This window comes from Idiotropiscis lumnitzeri, chromosome 16, assembly GCF_059441095.1.
Source record: "Idiotropiscis lumnitzeri isolate Australia: NSW breed Sydney's pygmy pipehorse chromosome 16, RoL_Ilum_1.0, whole genome shotgun sequence".
Lineage (NCBI taxonomy): Eukaryota > Metazoa > Chordata > Actinopteri > Syngnathiformes > Syngnathidae > Idiotropiscis > Idiotropiscis lumnitzeri.
Window position 1 is genome coordinate 4,647,870 of NC_142406.1, and position 21,625 is coordinate 4,669,494.

The 21,625-nt window shown below is 40.9% G+C and overlaps 9 non-coding genes across 9 annotated transcripts; all 9 read right to left on the reverse strand.

Annotated features, from left to right (window-relative positions):
- Positions 1–2,121: 2,121 nt before the first annotated feature.
- Positions 2,122–2,195, reverse strand: trnat-agu (transfer RNA threonine (anticodon AGU)). The gene has a single exon. It is a non-coding gene; the product is annotated as a tRNA-Thr (tRNA).
- Positions 2,196–2,367: 172 nt separating this feature from the next.
- On the reverse strand, positions 2,368–2,441 carry trnan-guu (transfer RNA asparagine (anticodon GUU)). The gene has a single exon. It is a non-coding gene; the product is annotated as a tRNA-Asn (tRNA).
- Positions 2,442–2,860: 419 nt separating this feature from the next.
- trnan-guu (transfer RNA asparagine (anticodon GUU)) lies at positions 2,861–2,934 on the reverse strand. The gene has a single exon. It is a non-coding gene; the product is annotated as a tRNA-Asn (tRNA).
- A 186-nt stretch (positions 2,935–3,120) lies between these two features.
- On the reverse strand, positions 3,121–3,194 carry trnan-guu (transfer RNA asparagine (anticodon GUU)). The gene has a single exon. It is a non-coding gene; the product is annotated as a tRNA-Asn (tRNA).
- Positions 3,195–4,096: 902 nt separating this feature from the next.
- trnat-agu (transfer RNA threonine (anticodon AGU)) lies at positions 4,097–4,170 on the reverse strand. The gene has a single exon. It is a non-coding gene; the product is annotated as a tRNA-Thr (tRNA).
- Positions 4,171–4,342: 172 nt separating this feature from the next.
- trnan-guu (transfer RNA asparagine (anticodon GUU)) lies at positions 4,343–4,416 on the reverse strand. Its single transcript has one exon. It is a non-coding gene; the product is annotated as a tRNA-Asn (tRNA).
- Positions 4,417–4,602: 186 nt separating this feature from the next.
- On the reverse strand, positions 4,603–4,676 carry trnan-guu (transfer RNA asparagine (anticodon GUU)). The gene has a single exon. It is a non-coding gene; the product is annotated as a tRNA-Asn (tRNA).
- A 419-nt stretch (positions 4,677–5,095) lies between these two features.
- trnan-guu (transfer RNA asparagine (anticodon GUU)) lies at positions 5,096–5,169 on the reverse strand. Its single transcript has one exon. It is a non-coding gene; the product is annotated as a tRNA-Asn (tRNA).
- Positions 5,170–5,588: 419 nt separating this feature from the next.
- On the reverse strand, positions 5,589–5,662 carry trnan-guu (transfer RNA asparagine (anticodon GUU)). The gene has a single exon. It is a non-coding gene; the product is annotated as a tRNA-Asn (tRNA).
- Between the last annotated feature and the right edge of the window lie 15,963 nt (positions 5,663–21,625).

The window sequence follows — 21,625 nt, forward strand, 5'->3', positions numbered from 1 at the left end:
CATTGAACTACTTGTTGGCCTGTTTGCTATTTCTGTTCTTTCTTTTCTGTTCCCAATTCCCCGAATTAGGTGATGGCGATTCACTTGGAAGTGGCTGTACTGAATTTACACCAACTGACCGGTACAAGATCGAAGGCTCATCTTCGGATATGCTGCCATGGATATTACGGCCCTGGATGAGGACCCACTCCACTGAAGTCATCTTCCTGCAGCACTTCATTCAATTGACTCTTATATTATCTCATCTATTATTGCATAGCATCATTGTATGTGCCAAATGTTGCCCAGTTGGCATCCATTGCAGCCTGGTCATCCTGGAAGGGGGATTCCCCCATCTGTGGTCCCTTCTCAAGGTTTCTCACTTTTCCCCTAATGAGGTTTTGTGAGTTTTTCCTTGCCCTCCTGGGGGTTAAGATCGGGGATGTCGATTGTGGCTATGTAAAGCCCTTTGAGACTGTCTGTGATTAAGGGCTATACAAATAAAATTGACTTGACTTGACTTGACTTGACCTGAGGCCATAAGGAGGGAAGGAAATTTTCTACTGATTCTTATTCTTTTACTAATTGTTTGATGTGTTTTAGTTTTATGGCAAGTGATGTCGAGCTCGTGTGCAGCAATGAAATAAGGTGTTCAAGTGATGACCTCAGATGTCTGAGGTCATGAGAGGGATTAAAGGATAATGTAAATGGCAGTCAATTTAAAACTGAACAAAGGTTGGACTGCTCGGAGCCACTTTTGTGATCCTGGCATGGAAGTCCATTGTTTCAGAGGGGTCTCGTTCACACCTCCTGTGGTGCAGCTGTGATCTAATCTTCCTGCATTCATCTCCTGAGTGTCTGGTCATTAGCATGGTCTAAACTTCAGTTACACTTAAAGGATTTCATACTTTTGACTATTAAAGGAATATAAGAGTTTGAGCTTAACATAGTTCATTAGATGTTGGTGCATCCAATGTATGAAAATGTGATATTGTAAAATGCTGAGAGTGTGACTGGTGGCGCGAGGCTGGTTGCGGGGGTTGTGCAAGAATGGAATGTTTTAGAAGCAGAAGGCGCTGAGCGAGACGAGATGACTCCGGGACCAGTGGACGAAGGAGAGGCCATCGGGGGATAGCACAAGCAGGAGGAGTCGCCACGGGATTCGGCGGGAGGAGAAAGACCAATGAGAGCGAGCTAAAGTTAACTGCAATACACATAGCCAATAGAATCATGCCAGGATGCCTTTGTCTGTGCCATTTTGCATGTTGTATAGTATGAATCAGGACTGGGCAACTCGGGGGTAGAACACATTCGCTGGTGGCAAGAGAGGTGTAGACTTGTATTGAGAGGGATCCGAGATCTAGGTGCCATGTAGGAAATCTGTATTGGGAATAAATCCACTTCGTGTGTGAAAATGCCGGCTTCCTGATACCTTTCTATTGCAGAACGAGCGCGCATATTGTTGGATGTGTGGGAGTTGGGTAAGGTCGCAAATTGGAGTCAGATTACTTATTTGAGTTTACATTGGGTTAAAGTTAAATTCTAACATTGATATAAAGATAAATTCCAACAGCTTGAACCACCAAACTTTCAATTACGCGCTGAACGCGCTCACCAATTGCGCCACAGAGACATATGCAGGGGATTACTAATAATAGATTTGACACATATATCCCAATTCTTCGCCAAGAAACGGCACTCAGAAAACCTTGACTTTGTACCAGGTGAACATGAACCACCAACCCTTCAGTTCACAACCGAATGTGCAAACCGATACCAAATTTGATAACCAAATTGATTGTGCACCTCCCTGGGTGGGCTTGAACCACCAACCTTTCAGTTAACAGACGAACGCGCTCACCGATTGCGCCACAGAGACATGTCTACTGCTAAGATTTTACACATATTAGCAAATTCTTTGCCAAAGGATTTGCCACGAAGAGCACTCGGAATCCCTTGACTTTGTCCCAGGTGAACTTGAACCACCAACCCTTCAGTTCACAAACGAATGAGCAAAGCTATATTAAATTTGAAAACTGAAGTCCACGAGAGCGTCCCTGGGTGGGCTTGAACCACCAACCCTTCAGTTCACAACCGAATGTGCAAACCGACATAAAATTTGATAACCAAAATCCTTGTGTGCGTCCCTGGATGGGCTTGAACCACCAAACTTTCAGTTACTCGCTGAACGCGCTCACCAATTGCGCCACAGAGACATATGCAGGGTATTACTAATATTAGATTAGACACATATATCCCAATTCTTCGCCAAGAAACGGCACTCAGAAACCCTTGACTTTGTACCAGGTGAACATGAACCACCAACCCTTCAGTTCACAAACGAATTAGCAAATCTATATTAAATTTGAAAACTGAAGTCGACGCGTGCGTCCCTGGGTGGGTTTGAACCACCAACCTTTCAGTTAACAGCCGAACGCGCTCACCGATTGCGCCACAGAGACATGTCGACTGCTAAGATTTTACACATATTAGCCAATTCTTTGCCAAAGGAGTTGCCACGAAGAGCACTCGGAATCCCTTGACTTTGTCCCAGGTGAGCTTGAACCACTAAACCTTCAGTTCACAACCGAATGCGCAAACCAATACCAAATTTGAAAACCATAATGCTTGTGCACGTCCCTGGGTGGGCTTGAACCACCAACCTTTCAGTTAACAGTCAAACGCGCTCACCGATTGCGCCACAGAGACATGTCTACTGCTAAGATTTTACACATATTAGCCAATTCTTTGCCAAAGGAGTTGCCACGAAGAGCACTCAGAATCCCTTGACTTTGTCCCAGTGAACTTGAACCACCAACCCTTCAGTTCACAAACGAATGAGCAAAGCTATATTAAATTTGAAAACTGAAGTCCTCGCGAGCGTCCCTGGGTGGGATTGAACCACCAACCTTTCAGTTAACAGCCGAACGCGCTCACCGATTGCGCCACAGAGACATGTACAATAGGATATCTATTGTTACGATTTTACACATATAAGCCAATTCTTTGCCAAAGTCATTTCAGCAAAAGGGCACTCAGAAACCCTCGTCTTGGTCCCAGGTGAGCTTGAACCACTTAACCTTCAGTTCACAACCGAATGCGCAAACCAATACCAAATTTGAAAACCATAATGCTTGTGTACGTCCCTGGGTGGGCTTGAACCACCAACCTTTCAGTTAACAGCCGAACGCGCTAACCGATTGCGCCACAGAGACATGTCGACTGCTAAGATTTTACACATATTAGCTAATTCTTTGCCAAAGGAGTTGCCACGAAGAGCACTCGGAATCCCTTGACTTTGTCCCAGGTGAACTTGAACCACCAACCCTTCAGTTCACAACCGAATGTGCAAACCGATACCAAATTTGATAACCAAAATTCTTGTGCACGTACCTGGGTGGGCTTGAACCACCAACCTTTCAGTTAACAGTCGAACGCGCTCACCGATTGCACCACATAGACATGTCTTCTGCTAAGATTTTACACATATTAGCCAATTCTTTGCCAAAGGAGTTGCCACGAAGAGCACTCTGAATCCCTTGACTTTGTCCCAGGTGAACTTGAACCACCAACCCTTCAGTTCACAACCGAATGTGCAAACCGATACCAAATTTGATAACCAAAATTCTTGTGCACGTACCTGGGTGGGCTTGAACCACCAACCTTTCAGTTAACAGTCGAACGCGCTCACCGATTGCACCACATAGACATGTCTTCTGCTAAGATTTTACACATATTAGCCAATTCTTTGCCAAAGGAGTTGCCACGAAGAGCACTCTGAATCCCTTGACTTTGTCCCAGGTGAACTTGAACCACCAACCCTTCAGTTGACAACCGAATGTGCAAACCGATACCAAATTTGATAACCAAAATGCTTGTGCACGTCCCTGGGTGGGCTTGAACCACCAACCTTTCAGTTAACAGTCGAACGCGCTCACCGATTGCACCACAGAGACATGTCTACTGCTAAGATTTTACACATATTAGCCAATTCTTTGCCACGAACAGCACTCAGAATCCCTTGACTTTGTCCCAGGTGAACTTGAACCACCAACCCTTCAGTTGACAACCGAATGTGCAAACCGATACCAAATTTGATAACCAAAATCCTTGTGTGCGTCCCTGGATGGGCTTGAACCACCAAACTTTCAGTTACTCGCTGAACGCGCTCACCAATTGCGCCACAGAGACATATGCAGGGCATTACTAATATTACATTAGACACATATATCCCAATTCTTCGCCAAGAAACAGCACTCAGAAACCCTTGACTTTGTACCAGGTGAACATGAACCACCAACCCTTCAGTTCACAAACGAATTAGCAAAGCTATATTAAATTTGAAAACTGAAGTCCACGCGTGCGTCCCTGGGTGGGTTTGAACCACCAACCTTTCAGTTAACAGCCGAACGCGCTCACCGATTGCGCCACAGAGACATGTACAATAGGATATCTATTGTTAAGATTTTACACATATAAGCCAATTCTTTGCCAAAGTCATTGCAGCAAAAGGGCACTCAGAAACCCTTGTCTTGGTCCCAGGTGAGCTTGAACCACTAAACCTTCAGTTCACATCCGAATGCGCAAACCAATACCAAATTCGAAAACCATAATGCTTGTGCACGTCCCTGGGTGGGCTTGAACCACCAACCTTTCAGTTAACAGCCGAACGCGCTCACCGATTGCGCCACAGAGACATGTCTACTGCTAAGATTTTACACATATTAGCCAATTCTTTGCCAAAGGATTTGCCACGAAGAGCACTCGGAATCCCTTGACTTTGTCCCAGGTGAACTTGAACCACCAACCCTTCAGTTGACAACCGAATGTGCAAACCAATACCAAATTTGATAACCAAAATGCTTGTGTGCGTCCCTGGATGGGCTTGAACCACCAAACTTTCAATTACTCGCTGAACGCGCTCACCAATTGCGCCACAGAGACATATGCAGGGGATTACTAATATTAGATTTGACACATATATCCCAATTCTTCGCCAAGAAACTGCACTCAGAAACCCTTGACTTTGTACCAGGTGAACATGAACCACCAACCCTTCAGTTCACAAACGAATGAGCAAAGCTATATTAAATTTGAAAACTTTAGTCCACTCGTGCGTCCCTGGGTGGGTTTGAACCACCAACCTTTCAGTTAACAGCCGAACGCGCTCACCGATTGCGCCACAGAGACATGTCTACTGCTAAGATTTTACACATATTAGCCAATTCTTTGCCAAAGGATTTGCCACGAAGAGCACTCGGAATCCCTTGACTTTGTCCCAGGTGAACTTGAACCACCAACCCTTCAGTTCACAACCGAATGTGCAAACCAATACCAAATTTGATAACCAAAATGCTTGTGTGCGTCCCTGGATGGGCTTGAACCACCAAACTTTCAATTACTCGCTGAACGCGCTCACCAATTGCGCCACAGAGACATATGCAGGGGATTACTAATATTAGATTTGACACATATATCCCAATTCTTCGCCAAGAAACGGCACTCAGAAACCCTTGACTTTGTACCAGGTGAACATGAACCACCAATCCTTCAGTTCACAAATGAATGAGCAAAGCTATATTAAATTTGAAAACTGAAGTCCACTCGTGCGTCCCTGGGTGGGTTTGAACCACCAACCTTTCAGTTAACAGCCGAACGCGCTCACCGATTGCGCCACAGAGACATGTCGACTGCTAAGATTTTACACATATAAAGCCAATTCTTTGCCAAAGTCATTGCAGCAAAAGGGCACTCAGAAACCCTTGTCTTGGTCCCAGGTGAGCTTGAACCACTTAACCTTCAGTTCACAACCGAATGCGCAAACCAATACTAAATTTGAAAACCATAATGCTTGTGAACGTCCCTGGGAGGGTTTGAACCATCAAAATTTCTGTTAACAGCCGAACGCGCTCACCGATTGCGCCACAGAGACATGTCTTCTGCTAAGATTTTACACATATTAGCCAATTCTTTGCCAAAGGATTTGCCACGAAGAGCACTCAGAATCGCTTGACTTTGTCCCAGGTGAACTTGAACCACCAACCCTTGAGTTCACAACCGAATGTGCAAACCGATACCAAATTTGAAAACCAATATATTTGTGTGCGTCACTGGGTGGGTATGAAACACCAGCCTTTCAGTTAACAGCGAAACGCGCTCACCAATTGCGCCACAGGGACAGGGGATACCTACTGTTAAGATTTTACACATATAAGTCAATTCTTTGCCAAAGTACTGCCACAAAATGGCACTCATAAACCCTTGTCTTGGTCCCAGGTGAACTTGAACCACTTACCCTTCAGTTCAGAACCGAATGCGCAAACCAATACCAAATTTGAAAGCTATAATTCATTGGGGCGTCCCTGGGTAGGCTTGAACCACCAACTTTTCAGTTAACAGCCGAACGCGCTCACCAAAAATTTCATCTGAACAGCATTTCGGAAAACCTCAATGTCATCCCTGCGTGGGCTGAAACACCAAACTCTCAGTTGACAGCCGAATGCGCTGAACCACAGAAACATGTACAGGATGGTCATCTTCAGTTGGGTCTTCCAACGCATGAGATTATTATTTGCCAAAGGGATTGCATTCAAATGGCATTTCCGAAAACCTTGAAAATGTCCCAGAGTGAGCTTGAAACACCAACCTTTTAGTTCACGGACAAGTGCGTTGACCTATACCAAATTTGAACACAGAACACCTAGTTTGTGTCCCTGGGTGGGTTAACCCATAAAATTACATAAAAAAAAAAAAAAAAAAAGATAAGTCAGTATCCTCTTAATTCAGTAGAACTATCGCCCCACTGCTTTTGCCATTACCCCCATTAATTTCTTCTTAATGTACATATCAGGCGCGTCACCAAGTTTTATGAACAAGGGAGGCTTCGTCCACAGGAGATGAATGATGTGAAAGTACCATTGATCAATTTTAAGTGTTGCAGAACTAATTTTGAAATCTTATAAAAAGTGTATCTTCATCCTTATAGTCACTTGTGGATTTTCTGTCGGTGTTTTATTTCAATAATAATAGAAAGTGCAATGTATTGGGAAAGAAATAGAAAATAGAAAAGAAATGTAATTTTTTTTTACTAAAGAAAATAACTTGGGCATTGATTTAACTAGCACAACTGAGACACTTAAGCCTTAATTGCGCACTTTTCAAGCATTGGAGTGATGACATGGCTGCACAAACAATTACACTTATTGACAATATGGCTGTTCAACTAAAAACATTTTTGTGGAAGCGATGACGACTCGTACAGGTGACAGCTGCTGTTCATCTGCTGACAAGAGTAATCATGAAAGGTTGTGACCGCTGGCGTGATTTGCTGAAGGTTGAGGATTCCGTTACAGGCACCTGGATGTGATGCGACAGCTTTTCACTGCTGAGACGAAGACGCTTGATGTGCCATCCTTGTTGAGACATTAGAAACTGCATCGACGATTTACATACCGTACATTTACAAAAGAAACCACATTTTCAAAATTGTCATTGAGTTATAAAATAACACCACACACTTTCTAATACAAAATGGAAAATGTTCTCAGTTGTTTTGTTACCATCAAACAAATCATGCAGGTTTTTGCGTCTTACTTATTGGACAAACCAAAGGTGCAACAACTTGACCTCTCTTTCTCCCATTTTCTCCCTATTTCCTTCTTCTTTCTAATTTTACATGTTAACTTGTTTTCTCTGGGGTCACATCAATACATTTGCCCTTTTACCCACGCAGAGCGAGCAGTACCCCAATCAGCCAGAGGAGGGCGTAAAATAATCTATGTTCAGGGTTTGTTGACAAGATTTTGTAAACATGTGCATCTTCCCCAACGAAAGAGATTTATTCACCCACATAAGATTTCATTTGAGTTTACTCAATGAGCAAGCCACGTTTTCCTATGTTTTTTTTAAATTTTATTTAAACATTCAGTCTTTTGAGAGTTCATCCAGAACTTTCATTCCTTACATTCATCATTTCATTGGCAATGAGGTGCATGAAGTGCAATGGCATGTGCTTTTGAATTAGATTTAGGCCTTTGAGTCTTCAAAAATAAAGTTATGGTAAATAACTGAAAGTAATAACAGAATATAACATTTATTTAATTTCTGTAATGGCGTTAGATTTACTCATGTCTCACTTTTCTCCATGACAAAATCTCATTGGCCTTTAATATTTATTTATTTATTTATTTTTTCAAAGCACCATCAGAAATTTAGAAATATACAGCAAGTAACCCTGGCAATCAAGATTTAATTTAACGCAGGTGATTGCTCCTCTTTGCTTATTTAACAGTTGATATTAATTGAAACTACCGTTGTTTCTTTTTGACTTAGTAACAGTGCTGTCGATATTATATTGGAAGGTGAATTTTTACTTGCTTCTTGGCGCCCCTACAGCTCCTTCAGCATTCGCTCATTTTTTTTTCTGCGCAGCACTTTGGTCAACTCTTGTTTTTTGAAATGTGTTTTTGAAATAGGCTGGATTGAATTGGACAAAAAAAAACATTATTCACATTCCGTCAAAAAGCTTGATAACCTTTACCGAGCACCCCCAACGCTCTGTTCGGTTTGACCTTCTCACCCTTGATTGGGTGCATGTTGTTTTTTTTTTTAATTGCAAGAAGCCGTGATTCGCTGTGGTCAGCACAAATCAGCAACCATTACGCCTAATTTGTGATTGGTCCTCATGCCAAAATTGCTGCCCTTGTCATTTCCATTGACTAGAGGAGCGGGCAGTGATTGTGTCAGACTGAGTGTCAGGGTTAATCAGCAGTTCTCAGAGTCTTGTCTGAGTGCTGTCTCCACCGCACACACGTAGTCAAGAAAGCGCCGCGCGAGCAAATACTTACTCACCTCCACCGTTTTCCTTTCTCCTTCACCACATCCAATGTTGTGCGTGCATGATGTTATGATGGATGTATTGTAATTTCTCTCGTAATTTAACTGCATCTATTATGCAAACAAGGAAAAAAATAAAAAAGGAGCACGTTCTACTTGACTCAGAAGTAACCTTCAGTCATATGCACCTCTGTGTGGAAGCTTTGATTGCTATCAGGCTCGAAATTCTCTTTTTTTCTTTATAGAACAGTTTTATTAATCAATGACTTCATTTAAGTTGAAAATTTTGATTTTTGAGGAGCAATTTCCTTTCTTCAGGTAATCCCGAGGAGCTGAAGGAAGGCTATAATCAAACAATAAAAATATAATACAACGGGGTGGTTGAATCTAGATAGGAAATATGTTAGTATTCGAGTATCCTACTGAAAGATTTTTCACGATTAACAAAAAAAGGTTTAGTGACCTCAAAATTTTAATTGAACAAAAATTGTGAAGGCTGGCAGTTGTGAAAAAAAAAAGGGTTTCCCAATTTTCCCATTTCTCAACAAAGATTAACAGAATTAATTGACCGGTGTACTGTCTTTCAATTTACAGACATCCAGTAAGTCTAAACAACTCAGCAAATTATTTTGCCATTAAAGATAAAAATAAAGATGACCTTTAATAGTTCCACAATGGGGACATTTGCTACAACTTGCTTGCTTTGTTTTTGCCATAAACGTTTATAATTTATATTATAAAGCTGTTCCATCATAAATTATTATTATTTTTTATTGACACTGATTGAACCAATGAGTATTCGGATGAAGTATGTTTTGTTTGGTTGAACAGCTATTCGTAATACAAAAGGGTGAATAAGACATTTCTCTTAATAACGAACGACCAATTGGAGATATGCCGCCCAAATGAAACTTGCTTCCAGAAAAAATTGTCTGAATTAAAATGAACTCTAAAATGTTCAGGGAGCAGGAGTAGGAGTTACGAGTACAGGTCAAGAGGCGACCAGCAGCATTTTGGACCAACTGGAGACGTTTGATGGAGGATTAGCTGACTCGAAAAAAAAATTGATTGCAGCAATTTAGTAATTTAATTGAGTAATTTACCATTTTTTACTATTCAAACACCATATAACCAATATCAGGTGCTAAAATTATCAACAAAAGTTATATTTGTTTAGTTAGCACACTGTAGAGTCATTTGTGTTCGGGAAGAGAATGTTAAAGGTCTTTCCTGTCAAGATCAGGAGGAAATTCTGCCTCAAGTGGAGGAGTTCCAGTATCTTGGGGTCGGGAGTGTCATGTCATTATCCACACCGCTTATCCTGTACAGGGTCCGGGAGGGTGCTGGAGCCTATCCCAGCTGACTACGGGCGAAAGGCGCACTACACCCTGAACTGGTCCCCAGCCAGTCACAGGGCAGACATAGACACCGTCACTGAGTGGGAACTGAACCCACGTTGCCCGTACACAACTCGGGCGAGTGTACCACTACAACATCAGTGACATGATTGGTCTGGAGTGATTTACACTATATCGGTCTGTCGTGGTGAAGAGGAGGAGCTGAGCCGCAAGGCAAAGCTCTGTATTTACCAGTCAAGCCGCGTTCCTACCCTCACCAGTCAAGCCGCGTTCCTACCCTCACCTATGGTCACAAGCTGAGGGTGATGACTGAAAAAACAAGACCCTGGACATAAGCGAGCTATATGAGTTTCCTCCGCAATGTGTCGGAGTTGTGCTGCTGTTCCTCCTCAAGGTGAGGATGCACCCCTCGTGAGGTGTTCCAGGCTCGTGTAAATGTCTCCGATGCTATAGTACAGAACAGAGCTGGGCAGTCCGTCCTTGGGGAGGAACGGTTTGGGCCCTGCGGCGCGGCCGGAGGCCCATTTTTGGGGTGGGTGATGACAAATTTTAAAAAAGGATACGATTAAGAAAAGCTGCAGGTTCATTTTAGTCTAGTTTGGAGGTGTCATGGGTCAAGTGCCCTGCTCTGGTAACGAATGAGCAAATTGTGGTGGGCACTTCAACGGTGAGGGAATAAAAAACTTTGTAGATACCTGTTCTACTCTTGTCTTTATACAATTGTAATCACGGCAAAGACATGCAATAGTTCTGACACTTTCACAAATTCATTTTTTTTGTTGTCTGCTTTTACGTGAATCCAAAATAGCTGCCCCATCTTGGCACAGAGCCCTTTGGTATATTGCCACAGCATAATGAGGCTTTCTGGAGTGTCTTTAACAAAGACAGCTTGACTTGCAAAGACAGACCATTTGTGGAAGAAGTAAATCAAGGAACTATAAATATATTGAGAAAAAATAATTAGCATCTACAGAAAACATGTTGCAAATCATGAAACATTCTTTGGGACACAGAGATGGAGGTCACGCTTTCTTCTAGGCCAGGCCCATTAATCTTCACTGTTGTAACACATGACGGCAGCAGCAAAATGAACTCAGAAGTGTGCCGACACATTTATCTGCCGATTTAAAGAAGTATTCAACCAAGTATTAAGTAATCCGTCACGATGCAAAATGTAGATGTCAATGGCCTGATGCAGTTACCAAATGTTCTGGGATTTTTGGAAACGATTGTATATTATACGATCATAAACAATATTATACATGTCATATACAAATGTAGTTTTACAGCATTTATTTTTTCACCTCGCAGTGCAAGAACAAAATTTATGTCGACTAGCTCTCCACACTGCACGTTTGCTTTCACCACTATAGCTGAATTCTTGCTGGGCGTTGCTCAGAATGAAAAAGCCACTGCAGCAACAACCTGCTTTCACCACACAGCCGAAGGCCAGATGTATTAACAATGTGTTCACACTAGGAAACATGCACGTGGCATACGCTCACAAGATGCATAATGAGAATGCTGAATGATAAGAATATTTCCAGAGCTGTAGGCAAATCATGAATTACTGCAGTAATGTGATTTCGCGCTGCAACTTGAGAAATGTAAGTAAAGGTGTGTATATAAACTTACAGACCATATTTTGACTGAGATTTTCAATGGACATGTTTTTATCTTATTGGATGAGTTGTTTGGCTTGAGATTTAAATAAAGTTTTGACTGACTGAATAAATGTATGGTCAACGATAGTGACAAGGCTATCCTTTGCAATATGATTTTGGAATATGAAATTGTGCTCCAAATATGTTTGCTGTTGTTTCCGAATCTAATTAACAAAGATAAATCTGTGATTTAAAGTCTAAGTCAAGCCCTCAAAAATATATTTGCAATAAAATGTTCTATGCACCTTCACGGGCGACGATTTTGTATTTTCTGTCTAATTAAAATCGCAGTTGCTCGGGGGCTCAGGTAATGACCAATCACACTCACCTGCTTTCTAAAGCTGAGTCATGATTGGTCATGAGCTGAGCCCTAAACAACAGTGATGTCATTTTCAGTCGACAGAAATGACAAAATGACTGAGTTGACTAAAAACGGGTGGAATTTGCTGCTTAACTCAAATTCCGCAAACGAAATATTAATCAGAATGCCATGTTTCGATTTTTGGGTTCACTTCCCCTTTAAAATATGTCTTCATTTTGTATGTTACAGCCACAAATGTGTCATTATTTCAAATGTAGATTATTAATCTTGTCTTGAATTTATTTTTCCAATTGCTCTCATAATAGTCTCTTAGAATTAGACAATAAAGGGATTTCTAATTCTTATTCTAATTCTAAAAAATGATAATACAAAACTATATACAATAATATATATATATATATATATATATATATATTGGTATGTATGCAGGCTTTATGAATAGAATCATGTTTTCATTTTTAAGGTCAAGACCATTTAACTTAATTTACACTTGTGAAGTCATAAGCTACAAACGACACAAATGATTTATAATTCCAAAAAGTTTACAATCAATTAGCAAGGATCCTCAAAAACACATGCGTATTTATTTCCCCCCTTCCACATGCTTATTCTTACCCCATTTTCCCCCATCCCCCATCATCCAAACCCCCACTCTGCACTCCCCGCGACCCCCCAGGATCTTTGAGGCTCTACCAATGAGCGCTGTACAGCGCTATTCCTTCCCGGAGACAGGAACCTCCAGGTCTGGTGCAATCCTTCCCTCTGCTTGTCATGCTGCTGAACACCAATCACACGCTTGCCGCTGAATGATTCCGCATCGCCGTTACCGAATTGGTAGAGTGCACAATATGTGGGTTTTCATGCCACCCTTGGGCATGGCAACTGCCTGCCTGGTGGACCCGTGCAGTCAGAGAGAACTAAAAAAAAAACAACAAAAAAAATTAACTAAAAAAAAAAACAAAAAACATTTACCATGTTTGATCCTCCGAAGCTCAAATGTGATTTCTTGCATCTTGAGATATTCCACTAAAAGTCAAACCAAGGATGCCTTTGATCAAAGCGGACTTGTCTCCAATTTCCAGACTTTACCATTGGGAGCAGCCCGCTGCTTGAAAATGAGGCTTTGGTGGCTATGTGGTGCAATTCGCTAAGGATTAAACCAAATCCGCAAAGCATAATATCAATATCAGTGTCACAGTATGTCATCTAGGGGAGCTGTGATTACATTGCATTTATAGACTTTATTTTTCAGTAGTTTTCATCACATTTGTTCAAGAAATACTCTGACCTACTTTCTGTTGCTGTTGTGGATTGCAAATAGAAACATACTCTTTGAATTTGTTCTTTTTAATGAAATGTGTTCTAGCAATTTTTCAACAACAAAAAAAACAGCCTGAAATTTTGCACATAAAAATCCTTGTAATATCTTTATCTTATTTTATGTTATTTTTTATGGACTCAGTATGATGACAAATGAATGGCTTCTTTCTTCTTCACAGCAGACACAATTATCTCTTATATTACATCAGGAGCTTTGAGCATAGTGAAAATCACAATTTTCTTTTTTTTTTTACAGATTAACAAAAAATAAAAAAAATCCTGAGACTGTTCAAAATTGTAGCGAGCTGAGACAGACATACAAATACATAAACACATATACATATATATATATACATACATATTTATATATATATATATATATATATATATATATTAGGACAACAGCTTTTGCCTGTATTGAGGACAGAAAAAAAAATGTCCTTAGTTATGCTGCACCTTTTTTTTCCTACCTCATCAGCACAACTAGGTACAAGCATCGTTGTGACACTCAAGTCAACATCAGACACGTCACATTTAAAGCAGCACGATATAGCTCTCTACATCCAGTCGCATAATAGGAACGAGCAGGTTGCGGGGGGAAAAAAAAAAAGCAACTGCGTATCAAATGAACTGATATGAATTTCGATCTGGTGCACCGACGCCGAAATCAAATGTATATTTTGTACGAGCATACTTGCAGCCTACTTCTACTTGGTAGTCGCTCCATGTGTATCTTTCATGCAGGGTTTGTACTGAAGAGTGAGTGATATTCCTAGAATATGGGTCAGCGATGTTTTTTTTTTTTTTTTTTGACAGCTGGGGCACTGGTGCAAAAACTGTCGCATTTCTACGGGTCAAACAGAGGACAGGAGCGGCCCAGGCAAAACATTGCCTTACTTATAAATTCTATGACTTTTGTTTACATATGATCCAAAACACATAATTGAGAGTCTGCCGCTGCTACGAAGTAGTCTTTAAATGATGCGGTGGAAAAAAATTATTGTTGTGATGGTAGTTATAATTGTTGTGATAATAGAAATATATATATAAATCTAATTTTGTGCGGCAGTAGTTCTTTCTGCAAGGAGGCAGATTTGCCACTGTCGGGTTGTTTGTTCAACTTCCACTGAGGAAAGAAAAGAAAAAATAAACCAGTTTCTGCTTCAATCTTCTTTGTGGAGTGTGCAACACAAATATACAGCGGAGTGTGAGTTGCTTTCCCCTTGGGGGACATTGGTGTGAAGCCTCAGTTCACAAACAAATCAAACAAGGTTTTCAAACAAATATAGCAGGGCAAAGCCGAGCAAATGAGATTTATTTCTATAGCGAATCGTATCGCAAACATGGATTATTTATTTTTTTGCTCTAAATTATTATAATTACAATTATCTCTCTGCTGGCGGCACGGTGGCCGACTGGTTAGCAATATGGCCACACAGTGCAGAGGTCATGGGGTCGATTCCGGCTCCGGCCTTTCTGTGTGGAGTTTGCATGTTCTCCCCTGTGCCTGCGTGGGTTTTCTACGGGTACTCCGGTTTCCTCCCACATTCCGAAAACATGCATGGCAGGTTAATGGATCACTCTAAATTTTCATAGTTATGATTGTGAGTGTGAATGGTTGGTCATCTATGTGACGTAACTCTCTGCTTCACTAACATAGCATCCGAGGGTTTCATTCTCCAGGCATGACTAATCAATCTAAATGTCAATTTTACATCTCATCATACCGCTGCGATTTTGAAGAGGAGTTTGCTAATATTGTTTGCTATCTTACACGAATGCTGAATTGTTGTGGTGCTCATGTAATGCATGTCAGCTTTTTTTTCACCATCCAACAACCCATCATCCAAATGAGTCGAAATAATGTGTGCTTTCCTGAGGAATTGTCTGAGTGATTTTCGTGATCTATCATTTCTCATTCCTTATGAGCAGTGGTAAATAAGGAGGCACATTCGCTGTCAACTGTGGCCAAGCCAAAGTAACAACAACAAATTTAGCTGTCTGCTCCAAAAAAATCCTGCTGTCTCCCATTTGTACATATTCACACTTTCTTATCTTGCATCGACCCCCTGGCCTTTCTCATCCATTCACACATCAGGACTAAAATTTAACTCAGACGACCAGGAATGGTAGAACTCTTACGACAGCACATCTCTGCAGGATTTTTTTTTTCCCCACTTTCAAATTCACCCTGAGGACCGGATTGAAAAGTGTCAAACTTAAGGGCCTGGGGGCAGATCTAACCCGCTACAGCATTTATTACTGGCCCGCAAAGGCAAATGATGTGCTATGACATTCACTTTCTTGCAAAATACAACATTTCAAATTGTGTTCACTTTTAATAATGTTGAGCATTTTTGGAAAAATACCCCACTTTTAAAATCTATAGAATTTTTTTTTAAAGGCTTCTGCTTTCAAAAGTAGTTATAATTTATTGATATTATAATTACATAGTTATTATGCATCCATTTTCTGTATGTGGGTTCACAGTGGCCCTCGAGGGAAACCATAACTTTGATGAGGCCTTGTGACAAAAATGACATATATTGAAATGATCCACACAAAAACCTGAATCATAACTGATTTTTGAAGCTGCCTGTCCGAACTATCAGTCTGCTGCTCCTGTCACGACACGTTACTGAGCCAAATCTATTTAAGTATTCAGTAACATTTTTGTTGCCTGCCAGAAATGGGAGAAAAATAAGCAAGCCTCGGGGATTAGCAGAAAGTTCACTCTTGTTAGGCTCTTGTCTATGTATTCCACTTGAGCTTAACTTTGATGCATGTCGGGTGATTAGCATAAAAAATAGAAACGGCCAGATAAACCAAGCCAACTTTTTTTTCCAGCATAAGTGGTGAGGCTCAAGTAGTCTTTGCTAAAGTGTAAAAGCACTCAAGTTGCAGCTGAAGGGCATTCAATCTGTGTATGATTTTATTTTTTTTAATTTTCAAGTGGCAATTAAAAAAAACTTTGTATCTATGGCGCTATACACATTTGTGGTGATACAACAATAATACACTCAACAAACAATACGACACCTACACCAGTGGAATCTGTTATAACAGCTTAACAAATCGACGAGCGCCAGTTCATGTTGCCGCTGCATGGATCCAGCGGTTTCGGGTCAGTAAACACCGGAGCGCTCACCATTCTTGCGCTAACTGCTAAATCGGTCAGAGCCAGCGTCCTACAAAGCAGCCGAGTTTCTCAGCGGAGCGGCGCCGGAGAGGCCAGGGACAATTGATGCTCAATAACCCTGCGCTTTGCTGCGCAGTCAAATGCTCATTGTTATACACCGGGCTGCACTGCTACAGTAATTCCTCCTCTTCAGAATAGTTGACGTTTATGTACAGTTACTGTACATTGTGGATTTGTCCTGTCGTGTTTAAAGATATTTTTAAGTGTTTGAAATTCTTTCAAACTGTTTTGGGCTCATAGTTTGTTGTATGTGATATTTATGGTTGATACCAGGGATGGGCAGCTGGCGACCTGAGAGCCACATCAACCATACTCTGTGTGGCCCGTTGAGTTAAAAAATAAAATAAATAAATAAATAAAATAAAAAATATTGGAAAAATTAAACGTCACTTTTGAAATGTAATTTATTTATAAAAAAAAAAAAAAAACAATAAATAAAAATATAAATATTTTTACAACCATCACCACAAAAAAATAAAAATAAATGTCTGAAAAAACTGCTGATAAACATTCAATATAAACTGTCCATGAAAAACTCTGGGAAATGGGGAACCCCCCCCCACAAAAGAAAAGAAATATTGAATAATGAAAAAAAATCTGCAGTTTGCAGTTTTAAGTTGTAATACCACCAATCACCACTAGATGGCAGTGACTCTTATGCTGCCCTACACTGCATGGGTAGGCCTAATATTTTATGTTTTGCAGTTTGAATGATATTTAGGACAAACATTATACCACAATATTACTTCTTCATTTCTTATGTGCCATCCTTGATTTATTTTTTTATACAAGAGAGCTCTTTTCTTTGGAAATAAAATGTATGTGGCTTCTTTGTTGTCGGGTTAGAATTGGGGATCGTTTAAACACACAATGAACAATATATGATCAAAAATGTAAAATATTAAAACCAGCACGGTGGACAACTGCTTAGCAGATCTGCCTCACAGTTCATTGGTGCAGGGTTCGATTCTGGATCCGGCCTTCCTCTGTTGAGTTTGCATGTTTCCCCCGAGTTTGGGTTTTCTCCAGGTACACTGGTCTCCTCTCACATTCCAAAAGCATGCGTGTTGATTGAACACGCTAAATCACCCCTAGGTGTGATTGTGAGCGTGGATGTCTTCGTGTTCGATCACCAAACACAGAAGAACTCAGCTCTTGATTCCACTCTTGTTGCAATAGTCTTTTGGAACAAATGATTATAACAAAAAGTATGAATCAAGTTTCTGAACACATTGACAAATAACTAGTGTCTCACAATTGACCGAATATCACCAAACGGGAAACACATGTCACACAAGTGGGGCGAGCTGCACTAATAAGTCCCAGCCACCTTGAGCAGCAGAACAGAGGCCGTTTTATTGGTCCCCCACGGCAAGAGGTGGAGACATTTGAAATGTAAACAAAGCGACAAGAGTCAAACACAGAAAGAAAGGGGGAGTGGAGATGTCGTTGGGCCCAAGCCAAATGCCGTAACAGAGCTCATAAACCCGATCTAGGCTTCTCTCTCCTGGCCGCCAGTGCACTTTAGCGTTAATTGTAAGATACTTATGGTTGTCTTTAAATCTTTAAATGGCCTCGCCCCAGCGTACCTCTCTGAGCTGCTCCACCCCTACGCACCTGCCCGCTGCCTCATGTCTGCGGACCAAATGCTGCTAGGAAGTGTCGAGGACTAAGCGTTGCCTCAAGGGGGGGATTGTGCCTTTTCTGTTGTCAGTCCTTCCCTCTGGAATGATCTCCCATTGAATGTTCGGCAAGCCCCCTCTCTATCCACTTTTAAAAGCCGTTTGAAGACACATTTTTATTCTTTGGCTTCAGGCTCAACATGAGACTCTCGGTGTTTTGCTTTTCTTCTGGTCTCTACTGTAAATGTCTTTTAATTAGTGCTCTAATTTACTGCAAATTTTTATTACACTATATGTAAAGCGCTTCGGTAAAATGCGCTATTTATAAAAAAAAAAAAAATCCCTCAGTGGTGATTACAATTTACTTTTAAAATCCTCTCTGATAGAAATGTCATTTTATTGCATCTTGTTGACTAATAAAATGGACATTTTAAATTCCCTATGTGAAAGTAAAGTTTTTATCTCTGAGCATTATCATTGCGTGTACTCATTTTAGTAGGACAATCGATTTTTTTATTCTGCAGCAAATTATCACAATTATTTGACTACAGTATGCTGATGCCTTAGGGAATGCTCGAGGGTAGGGGTGTTGAACTTTTTTTTTTCAACACGTCATAGTTATTGTTGCCCTCGGGAAGCCGTCGGGTGATGTGGTAAAACCGCATGAATGCATAGTAATTCACAGGTGTGATGTACGTTGGTTGTCAGCATTTGGTTCAATTCACAGTTAAGGGAGCAAAATGCAAACTCTTTGGGTAAATAGGAAAAGACTGAATGATAAATCTAATTGTCCTAAATCTTTTATTTTTAGTTAAAGGCAACATCAACAGGCGGCACGGTGGACGACTGGTTAGCAACGATGGCCTCACAGTGAGAGACAGCATCGGGCGTGGGTTCGAATCCTGTGTGGAGTTTGCATGTTCTCCCCGTTCCTGCGTGGGTTTCCTCCCGGTACTCCGGTTTCCTCCCACATTCCAAAAACCTGCATGGCAGGCCGATTGAACACTCTAAATTGCCCCTAGGTGTGAGTGTGAGCGCGGATGGTTGTTTGTCTCTGTGGGCCCTGCAATTGGCTGGCAACCAGTTCAGGGTGTCCCCCGCCTGCGGCCCGAAGATGGCTGGGATGGGCTCCAGCACCCCCCGCGACCCTAGTCAGGAGAAGCGGTGCAGAAGATGGATGGATGGATGGCAACATCAATAGTTCTTTCGAAGAAATAAAGGAAGCAGACAAGTCCAACATTCGCAACAGGCTGAATGAATGAATATATTGTAAAATCATTTTTGATTGCTTTCCCTCCATCTGAAGTGAGTCGTGCTCATGCTGCCATTTTTTATTTCTTTTAATCATATGGCATACTTAACAACTGCTAGCTAAGAGTTGAGCTGCGTTTATTTACAGACTAGCGGTCAAAGCTGCAGGCAGTTAAATGTCTTGTCCCTCATGTTCTGTGTGGGGTAACACTAATATTCACCCCATCAAATATCATAATTGCCCCTTCATTTTGTAAGTATGATTAAGGCTAATTTTGAAAGAAAGGAAAACTGCAGCAAGCGATCATAGGCCACATGGATTGAAATTGGAGGGCCACATCTGGCCCGAAGGCTTTGTTTGTGCTCTAGGGAGGGATGTCAGAGTGAGAGGGACGTGCAACTGCTTCCACCCGTGATCGGCGTAGCGTCTTGTGTCAGACATGTTTCCTCTGGACATTTGCTACAGCCCACAAATTTCTGTTACTGCTTCTGAAAGAGGTATGTGTAGAAAAGACAAATAGAATTCAATTGGATCAGCTTTGCTTGCGTGTTGCGGTTATGAATGCAATGTTGTTCAAATATATATATATATTTCTTTAATGAGGGAATGCATAGTACAAAAAAAAAAATGCGTACGGAAGTCAGATGAGTCAAGCTCTAAACCAGGGGTGGGCAAAATTTTTGATTGGTGGGCCACAATGGGTTCTAAAATTTGACACAGGGGCCGGACTTGGAGCAGATGGATGGAGTGTTTTGGTATCCTCACCTCATCGGAGAAAAAAAAATACTTTTGATTTTGAATGAAAATGAACAAAAGCATTACAACAAAATATCTGTCTTTGACACGCCACAGTAATAAAACATTGACAAGGTTTATTCATTTAATTTTTTTCAAGTTGGACGGGCCGGATTAAAACGTTTAACGGGCCGCATGTGGCCCCCGGGCCGTAGTTTGCCCACACCTGCACTAAACGATTGACATGACAATTGGCTATTATTTTGACCTCTCTAAAAATGAGCCGTAATTTTTTTATTTTGATTTTTTTTTTAATGTTTAATGATTTAGATTTTTTTTTAAATTTTTCCCACAGGAAATACTGTTTAAATCGGTTTCATGGTCAAATTGTTGACATCATTAAATATTTAATTGGGCCCCAAGCTGAAGGGAGCATGGAAGAAAGAAATCAATGACAAAGCATTGCTTTGGAAACGGCAATGACGTGCTGCTGTCAGGAATTCCCTGCATCGAGCACCTTAGTCGCTGTTGCTGGCTTGTGGCGAGTTGAGTCCCTCAATGCATTGGAGGAATTGGGCCACAATTGGAACCTGACACTGCAATGACACATCACAAATTGGAAATTTCCTAATTGGACCCCCTAATGGTTTGCTTGTTGTACAACAGTGTTGTATTACTTTTCATTTTCTGGTGTCAACTAAATGTTACATTAAACTAAATGTTCACATGACTCATTGGAATTGTTACAACAAAGTGATGTTCATTAATTTTAGTTGGATGAGCATATTAAACCAACTACATTATGGTTATTTTTATTTAACCTCAGTGTTGTATTTTTTTTAAGTACAATTATTTTTCTCAATTTTTATGAAATATAAGTTTGCTTATCCATCGTCCAGATATTTTCTTTAGGTGGCGCTTGTTGGTCATTTTTGCCAAATTTACGTCATTTAAGCATTGTTAATGGTCATAAAACTGAAAACACTGAAAACAAAACTAAGAAACAGATAGATAGAGGTTCAAGTTCAATCACTTCATCCAAAACAACCTGGTGGCTATTGACAGGTAAGCAGGTTTGAAAATTTTTAGACGCCATGACCCTATTTCATTGTGTGATTGCCTAGCGACTGTACTGACATTGAGTGTAATAACCCAGTTAAATCCTCTTTTGGAGGATACAAGCAGACAGCCTGAAGTGGGACTTTTGGGGCTCTAAAAGCATACCCCCACTGGGTTGGCCCCTCAATCTGGCTACTCGTCTTAAGCCAAAGGATGGAAGGACAATGGAGAGATCAGGATGAGGCAAAAGCACGGTAGCAGTTATGGACTGCACCGTGCC